We start from the raw sequence: 9,824 nt of genomic DNA, 5'->3' as shown, positions 1-9,824 counted from the left end.
AAAAGCTACACTGTCCAGTACTTCAACTAGAAATTCCACCACAAAATCCACAAAACAGCAAAGCCTGTACAGATTTCCCTTGCTTTAACAGCAAACACCCTCTGGAATGATAGAGAGGAGAACCTGGACAGACAAGCCCCATAGGCTACCATTATGTGGCTCAGAATAGGATACTGTGCCTTTAAGAGAACTTTCCAGAACTTCACAGTATCCCAGAATACACTGCAGGTACCTTTTACTTTCAGTTCTTTTTTCCGGCTCCTGCAAGCAGGACCCTGGAGCATTGAGTTCTCCCTTTTCAAGGGTTTATGGTGATTTTTCACTATTAATTTCGATTTGAGTGCTTCTAAAGTACTTTAGTGCCGTTCTTCTTGGTTTTTGCTCCTTTTTGATGTCAAATATGCCTGTATTATTTGACAAATGCCCGGAGTGCTCCAGGAAGAAGGCAAAATCACATTCCCATGAGGTGTGTATCCTCTGCCTTCCCTCTTCCCACATCCCAGAGGAGTGTGAGATTTGTCAAGGCTTCTCTGGCAGGACCCTGAAGGAAAGACAGAAGATCAGGCTTCAGGGCCTCGAGGAGAGAAGGCTGAAGGCGCAAGGTGGGTCTGGAGGGGCTTTTTCTGCCCATGCTGAGGCCTCTGGGGGGCTCCCCAGGGGCAGGAAGACCAGCAAACGTTCACATTCTCCGTCTGGGTCGGTTGCACTGACTACGACGTTGAGAGGGATGACTACGGTCTGTTCCCCGTCTCCCCAGGGCTCTGGGTCGAAGCGACGTCGACGGTCGACGTCGAGGGAATTACACAGGCCGCCGTCGAAGTCTCCTTTGACGATTTCGTCGTCATCATCGTCGACGTCGAGTGATCGACGTCGAAGGGCCCAGCGTCGGCGCTCGCCGTCGAAGCGACACCGCCGTTCGCCGTCGGCGAAGAGAAAACGATCGTCGTCGAGGGGATCCTCGTCGTCGAGTCCGCCGTCGAGGCGGAAGAGGTTGCGGTCGAGGTCGTCGTCGAGGCACAAGAGGTCGTCGAGAGGCGCAAGAGGTCATCGTCGAGACGCAAGAGGTCGTCAGCGAGACGGACGAGGTCGCCGTCGAGGTCACCGTCGAGGTCACCGTCGAGGCATGGAGGACGGTCGACGCCGAGGAAGGGGCGCTCGACGTCGAGGGGCCTGCGCTCGCCGTCTGGTCACCGTTCGTCGACGTTGAAGAAGCGTGGTGAGAGGCCTGATGCTGTGGGAGGCTCTCCAGAGTACAGATCTGGAAAGGAAGACGGATCACCGGGATCGGTGTACTGCGAGGTGTATACTCCATCACAGAAGCATGTTACGCCTCCGCCTCCGTTGCCGAGGGGTCTCCCTCCGAGGGCTCCGACCCCTCCCCATTGCCTCCTCTGCCTCCACTGGTGCCTCGGCCTCAGGTGCCAGATAGGCCGCCCCCGGTTCCTCCGAGGTCGGTCTCGTTGCCCAGGCTTCCGACCCCTCCCAAAGGGACTCCTAAGCCGCAGGCCCCGTCCAAACCCAGGACGCCCGCCCCGGGGAAACCGGCAGAGCGTCCCAGGCCTAGGAAATCGCGGTCACGCTCCAGACGGAGAGGAAGATCGAGGAGTCGGCACAGGTCCTCCACTAGATCTAAGCATCGCCATAGGAGGTGAGGATCCAGGTCCCGTACGGACTCCTCTAGGACTCGCTCAAATTCGCCGACCTTATCGGACTCCCCGGAGACAAGGGTGTCTCCGGTGGACGACATCAGCACGTTCCAGGAGGTTCTCCTGAGGGGGGCTACAAAATTGGGCATCACGGTGACGGCTCCTACACCTACGACGTCCGTGATATTCGAGACACTTAACAAGAAGCATCTGTCTCGCCCTCTGCTGCCGTTGGTGCCAGGGCTGGTCGAACCTGCGGAGGAGCTGTTCCTTACGCCTGCGGTGGTGAAGGCCGCTCCCTCCCAACTTCTGAAGAAGTACAGAGCACCGGATTCGGACCCGGCCTTCGTGCGGATGGACCCAGTACCCGACTCCGTGATAGTGACGGCGGCCAGGAAGTTACACTCTACCTCCCCGTCCTCCACAGTGCCGCCTGATAAAGAAAGCCGATGGATTGATTCGGCTGGAAGGAAGGCTTGTGGAACGTCTTCCACGACCATGAAAGCCTCCAGCGATTCGGCATTGCTGGGGCGGTACGGCCGTGCCCTGTGGGACTCCCTAGAACAGTTCACGGACCTTCTGCCACGAGACAAGAGGGAGGACTTCCTAGAAATACTTAAGGAAGGGATGCTGGTTTCAAATCAGGTCATCAGCGCGGCTGCAGATATCTCGCTGCTGGCGGCCCATGGTTACTGTCACAGGATCAACCAGCGCCGCCATGCTTGGCTCAGGCTCACGTCACTCAAGCCGGAGGCCCAGCAGCGGGTGGCCAATCTGCCCTTTTCCGGAGAAACACTGTTCGGAAAACATGCCGATGATGAGATGGCCCGCATGAAGGCGGAGGCGGAGACCCTGACGGCTGTGGGCTTGGAAAAGCCCAAAGAAAAGAAGTCTTACCGACCGTTCCAGAGACGGTTCGGTGCGCAGGGAAGAGGACGAGGACAGTCTTCGGGACAGAAGCAGCAACAACAACAGCAGCAGTTCCGGAGACCCTTCCAGAAGCGCCAGAAGGGTAGAGGTGGACAACAGTCCTCTACTGTGAACAAAGGCCCGGCCGGGTCTCGACCCTGAGCGGTTACTTCCCCTTCATCCGTTACCCGCTCCGGTGGGGGGAAGGGTTCCATTTTTGCTGGCAGAGTGGAGAAAAATTACTCAGGACAAGTGGGTGCTGAATATTGTTCGCAATGGATACAGTCTTCGGTTCACTAGCCCTCCTCCATCGATTCCTCCGGTCAGCTCGCAGTATCAGCTGCGCGAGCTCCAGACGGAGGCCGATATCCTGTTAAGGAAAAGGGCGATAGAAGACGTACCTCTGTCTCAAAGAGGAAGAGGTCTGTACTCACGGTTCTTTCTGGTCCGCAAGAAGGACAAGAACGAGTTCAGGCCCATTCTGGACTTGCGGCAGGCAAACAAGTGGATTCGCAGAGAAAAGTTTTGCATGCTGTCGTTGCATCAGATTTATCCTCAGTTGCAACAGGGAGACTGGCTATGTGCAATAGACCTACAGGATGCGTACTTCCATGTGCCCATTGCACATAAACACAGGAAGTTCCTGCGATTTCAAGTTGGCACCAATCACTATCAGTACACGGTACTTCCATTCGGGCTGAAGTCTGCGCCCAGGACTTTCTCGTGCATGGCGGTGGTAGCGGCACACCTGAGGAAGAACAAGGTGTTTGTCTACCTGTACCTGGACGATTGGTTGATCAAGCCCTCCTCCTTCTCGGTAGCTCAAGCGCACTTCCAGAAGACGTGCGTTCTGTTGAACAAGCTGGGGTTGCACATCAACATGTCCAAGTCTATCCCGACTCCGGTCCAGTGCATTCAGTACTTGGGGGCCACCATCGATATGATGTCAGCAAGCGTGTCTCCTTCGGAGGAGCTCAGGCTCTTATGGCTCAGGCTCTTATGACCACTACATCTACGACAGTGAGGACGGTGTCTTCTCTGCTGGGGTCGATGGCCTCTTGTATCTTCCTGACGCCACATGCGTGGCTGCACATGCGACCGCTGCAGGAGTGCTTGGAAGATCAGTGGGACCAGAGGAGACGTTCTTGGAACGACAAGATACGGCTGTCTCTGCATGCTCTTCAGTCTCTAAAGTGGTGGTGTTCAGCGGAGAATCTCCTCAGAGGGGTTCCCTTCCACAAGGACATTCCCACTCAGACTCTCGTGACGGATGCTTCTCTCCAGGGATGGGGAGCGCACTCCGGAGACTTACAGATTCAAGGGACGTGGTCCCCGACGGAGTCCACGTACCACATCAATTTCCTGGAACTCAGAGCTGTTCACTTGGCACTGAAGGCTTTTCACCCGTCCTTCCAGACCAACTCTCTGCTTGTACAGACGGACAATACGACCACGATGTATTACCTCAACAAGCAGGGGGGCTGGAGATCACGCACCCTGTCACAGGAGGCGCAGGCGATCTGGCACTGGCTTCTGGCCCGAGGACTGACGATAACGGCCACCCATCTGCCAGGTGTGCAGAATGTTCATGCGGACGCACTGAGCAGACTGATTCAGGAAAACCACGAATGGGTCATAAACAACGAAGTACTGGGAGAAGTCTTCGCAAGGTGGGGAACTCCAGACGTAGATCTGTTCGCCAGCGCAGAAAACAGCTAATGCATCGAGACTTCGCCTCCAGGTATTACCAGCCAGGGACGCTGGGGAATGCGTTATGGATCAACTGGTCGAACAGCTTTCTGTACGCTTTTCCACCCATTCCCCTGATTCCGACGGTTCTCATCAAGCTGTCCCAGTCCAGGGCGCGGATGATATTGATTGCACCGGAATGGCCCAGACAGTGGTGGTTCACGGACCTGCTTCACCGGTCTCTCCATCCTCACATACGGCTGCCGTGCAGGCCGGACCTTCTCACGAAGTTCGGGGGGCGGATGTTGCACCCCAACCTCTCGTCTTTGAGTTTGGCGGCATGGCTCCTGAGATAGTGCAATATGGCCATCTGAATCTCCCAGAAGATTGCATGGACATACTGAAGGAGGCTAAGCGGCCTTCCACTAGGACTTCTTATGCTTACAAGTGGAAAAGGTTTTGCATCTGGTGCAAGTCCAAGAATCATTACCCTACGACATGCAAGGAGGATGTCATCCTTCCATACCTACTACATCTGGCGCAGTCTGGCCTTAATGTCCATTCCATTAAGGTTCATCTGGCTGCTTTGACTGCCTACAGGAAATGTCCTTCACAGACTTCCTTCTTCCAGATCCCTGTGATCAAAGATTTTCTGGAAGGCTTGAAGAAAGTATTCCCTCCTGTCAGGCTTCCCTCGCCTTCATGGGAATTGAATGTGGTGCTGTCCAGATTGATGAAGGAGCCTTTTGAACCTTCGTTGCAGCACCTGTCCTGGAAGGCGGCGTTCCTCGTGGCCATTACATCGGCCCGCAGGGTGAGTGAAATTCAGGCGTTGTGTTGCCAAGAACCTTATACTGTATGTCATGCTGCTAAGGTTGTTATGCGTACTCACCCTAAATTTCTTCCCAAGGTTATTTCTGATTTTCATGTCAACCAGACTATAACTTTGCCTACCTTTTTTTCAGAATCCTTCATCTCCAGCGGAAAGGTCTTGACATTCCCTGGATGTTAGGAGGGTGTTGAAAGTTTATCTGGATAAAACCAAAGATATTCGTAGGTCAGACCAATTGTTTATCAATTATGGATCAGTCAGGACGGGTCTTGCTACCTCTAAACAGTCCATCTCGAGGTGGATTGTGTCCTGCATACAATTGTGTTACCAAAAGGCTAATAAGACCTTAGGGGGCAAACCTAAGGCTCATTCCACCAGGGGCAAAGCTGCCACGACGGCTTTGCTTCGTAATGTTCCCATTGCAGAAATCTGCAATGCGGCCACTTGGAAGTCGGTCTCAGATCCCTAGATTTCTTCTATCCCCAGCAACACAAAATACTAACAGTGTAGCTCCGATATTGCAAAAACAGGCCCTGAGATCGCAAAGGAGAGAAGATGGGACCTGTATAGTAGGTACCCTCAATTCAATATCAGGGTGAACAACCGGTATGAAGGTCTGGAGGAGGTAGACTGACTGGGAGGGGAGTATCAGGATAGGGAAAACCTCATAATCCTGCGGCAGACACAGATGGTAGCAGTCAACCTCTTTGGGCCCTTTTTAGTTGGGGGGAGTTATGCAGATGATGCTCCATCTTCTGGTTTACGATCAATGACTACACAGGAAGGGGCCGCCCAAGATGCACCATCCCCAGTAGTCCTGAGGGACTCTATTGGAGAAGGAGTAGTTTCTGTCCTGTAACTCCAGTTCTGTAGTAGGGGTATCTCTGTTATAGTCATAATCTAGTGAATAGTACCGCCCATGTGCGTGGACCCCGGAGCAATCAAAAATAATTTCTTAAAGTGTCGAAAAATGCAGAACTGCACAGACACTTAAGAGAGAATTTAAAGACAGATAATGCAGCCTATAAAAGCTACACTGTCCAGTACTTCAACTAGAAATTCCACCACAAAATCCACAAAACAGCAAAGCCTGTACAGATTTCCCTTGCTTTAACAGCAAACACCCTCTGGAATGATAGAGAGGAGGACCTGGACAGACAAGCCCCATAGGCTGCCGTTATCTGGCTCAAAACAGGATACTGTGCCTTTAAGAGAACTTTCCAGAACTTCACAGTATCCCAGAATGCACTGCAGGTCCCTTTTACTTTCAGTTCTTTTTTCCGGCTCCTGCAAGCAGGACCCTGGAGCATTGAGTTCTCCCTTTTCAAGGGTTTATAGGTGATATTTTTTCACTTTTTCAAAGTTATTTGAGTACTTTTCTTGTAGTACTTTGCTGTTTCTTCCTGTTTGTCTTGGGGTGTACTCTTGATTGTCGAATATGCCTGCATTATTCGACAAATGCCCTGAGTGTTCCAGGAAGAAGGCCAAGTCTGACCCACACGAGGTGTGTATCATCTGCCTTCCTGCATCCCATGTCCCAGAGGAGTGTGACATCTGCCAGGGTTTCTCTAGCAGGACCCTGAGGGATAGGATGAAGATCAGGCTCCAAGGCCTTGAAGACAGAAGACGGAAGGCTCAAGGTGGGTCTGGAGGGGCTTCATCTTCCCATGCTGAGGCCTCTGGGGGGCTCCCCAGGGGCAGGAAGACCAGCAAACGTCCCCATTCTCCGTCGGCGTCGATTGCACCGACCACGACGTCGAGAGGGATGACTGCAGTCTGTTCCCCGTCTCCCCAGAGCTCTGGGTCGAGGCGACGTCGATGTTCGGCGTCGAGGGAGGTGAACAGGCCGCCTTCGAAGTCTCCAGTGACGATTTTGTCGTCGTCGTCGAGTATTCGACGTCGAGAGGCCCGGCGTCGGCGCTAGCCTTCGACGCGACATCGCCGTTCGCCGTCGGCGAAGAGGAGAAGGTCATCGTCAAGGGGATCCTTGACGTCGAGGCATAGGAGGTCGCCATTGAGGCATTGAAGATCGCCGTCGAGGCATAGAAGATCGCCGTTGAGGAGTAGAAGGTCGCCGTTGAGGCGTAGACGGTTGACGTCGAGGCCTAGGAGGTCGCCGTCGAGGCGAAGAAGGTCGCCGTTGAGGGGTCGGCGCTCGCCGTCGAGTGGCCGACGCTCGCCGTCTGGTCGCCGTTCTACGACACCCAAAAGGCGCGGAAGGAGTTCTGGCGCCAGGAGTCAGTCTGGCAGGCGTCGAGTGCCTATGGAAGACTCTCCAAAGTCCCAGCCTAGTAGGGAAGGCGGTTCACCGGGCTCGGTGTACTCTGTGGTGTATACCCCTGCTAGGCCGAAGACAGTTACCCCTCCTCCTCCTCCTCCTCCGCCGAGAGGACGCCCTCCGCGGACTCCCACTCCGCCTCCACTTCTGCCTCCTCCGCAGCCTCAACCACAACCCCAGTTGCCGGCTGACAAGCCTCCTCCGATTCCTCCGAGGACCGGATAGTTGCCACGATTTCCTACTCCTCCTAAGGGGACCCCTCGGCCGAGGGCTCCATCCAAGCCAAAGTCTCCCGTCCCGGTGGAACCGGCAGGGCGACCGAAGCCAAGGAAGTCGCGATCCCGCTCCGGACGGAGAGGGAGGCCGCGCAGTCGTCACAGATCCTCTACGAGGTCAAGACGGCGCCACAGGAGGCGCGGATCATGGTCCCGCACGGACTCCTCCAGGACCAGGTCGTTCTCCCCGACCTTATCAGACTCCCCGGGGACGAGGGTGTCCCCTGTGGATGATTTCAGCACGTTCCAGGATGTTCTCTTGAGGGGTGCTGTGAAATTGGGAATCACGGTGACGGCTCCTACACCTATGACGTCCGTGATTTTTGAGACACTTCACAAGAAGCATTTGTCTCGCCCTCTACTACCGCTCGTGCCAGGATTGGTAGAGCCAGCGGAGGAGCTGTTCCTTACACCTGCAACGACGAAAGGCGCTCGGTCCCGTCTTCTAAAGAAGTACAGGGCCCCGGATTCTGACCCGACTTTTCTGAGGATTGACCCTGTTCCGGATTCCGTTATAGTGACGGCTGCCAGGAAACAGCATTCTACCTCTCCATCATCTACCGTGCCTCCGGATAAGGAGAGCCGATGGATTGACTCGAATGGCAGGAAGGCCTGTGGGACAGCCTCTATGTCCATGTAGGCGGCTAGCGATGCAGCCCTGCTAGGGCGGTATGATCGTGCCCTGTGGGAATCCCTCCAGCAGTTCGCGGATCTCCTGCCACGGGATAGGAGGGAGGATTTCCTAGAGATCCAGAAGGAAGGAATGCTGGTCTCGAACCAGGTCATCAGCGCGGCCGCTGATGCCTCTCTGTTGGCGGCCCATGGATATTGTCATGGGATCAACCAGCGACGCCATGCCTGGCTCAGGCTCACATCACTCAAGCCGAAGGCCCAGCAGCGAGTGGCTAATCTGCCCTTCTCGGGGGAGACCCTTTTCGGGAAGCATGCAGATGATGAGATGGCCCGCATGAAGGCAGAGGCCAAGACTCTGACGGCTGTGGGCTTGGAGAAGCCCAAAGAAAAGAAAGCCTACCGCCCGTTCCAAAGACGGTTTGGGGCGCAGGGCGGAGGGCAAGGACAGGCTTCGGGACAGCAGCAGCAACATTGGCAGCAGTTCCGGAGGCCCTTCCAAAAGTGCCAGAAAGGTAGAGAAGGTCAGCAGTCCTCTACAGCGAACAAGGGCTCGGCCGGGTCTCGACACTGAGCTGTTACTTCCCCTACATCCGTTACCCGCTCCGGTGGGGGGAAGCGTTCGATTTTTTCTGGCAGAGTGGAGAAAAATTACAAGTGGGTGCTGAATATTGTTTGCAATGGATACAGTCTTCGGTTCACCAGCCCGCCTCCATCAATCCCTCCGGTCAGCTCGCAGTTTCAGCTGCGCGAGCTCCAGGCGGAGGTCGATATCCTGTTAAGGAAAAGGGCGATAGAAGACGTACCTCTGTCTCAAAGAGGATGAGGTCTGTACTCCCGGTTCTTCCTGCTTCGCAAAAAGGACAAGAACGAGTTCAGGCCCATTCTGGATTTGCGACAAGCAAACAAGTGGATTCGCAGAGAAAAGTTTCGCATGCTGTCGTTGCATCAGATTTATCCTCAGCTGCAATGGGGAGACTGGCTGTGTGCCATAGAACTACAGGATGCGTACTTCCATGTGCCCATTGCACACAAACACAGGAAGTTCCTGCGATTCCAAGTCGGCGCCAATCATTATCAGTACACAGTACTTCCATTCAGGCTGAAGTCTGCACCCAGGACATTCTCGAAGTGCATGGCAGTGGTAGCCGCACACCTAAGGAAGAACAAGGTGTTTGTCTACCCTTACCTGGATGATTGGTTGATCAAGGCCTCCTCCTTCTCGGAAGCTCAAGCGCATTTCCAGAAGACGTGCGTTCTCTTGAACAAGCTGGGGTTGCACATCAACATGTCCAAGTCTGTCCCGACTCCGGTCCAGTGCATCCAGTACCTGGGAGCCACCATCAATACGCTGTCAGCAAGCGTGTCTCCTTCAGAGGAGCGACGATTATCACTCCTTCGGAAGGCTCAGGCTCTTATGACCACTCCATCCACAACAGTGAGGACGGTGTCTTCTCTACTGGGATCGATGGCCTCTTGTATCTTCCTCACGCCTCACGCACGGCTGCACATGAGACCATTGCAGGAGTGCTTGGAGGATCAGTGGGATCAGAGGAGTGGGTCTT

The sequence above is a fragment of the Lissotriton helveticus genome, chromosome 2_1 (assembly GCF_964261635.1).
Source record: "Lissotriton helveticus chromosome 2_1, aLisHel1.1, whole genome shotgun sequence".
Taxonomy (NCBI): domain Eukaryota; kingdom Metazoa; phylum Chordata; class Amphibia; order Caudata; family Salamandridae; genus Lissotriton; species Lissotriton helveticus.
The sequence above is the reverse complement of the archived record's forward strand: the minus strand, read 5'-3'. Positions refer to the sequence as shown.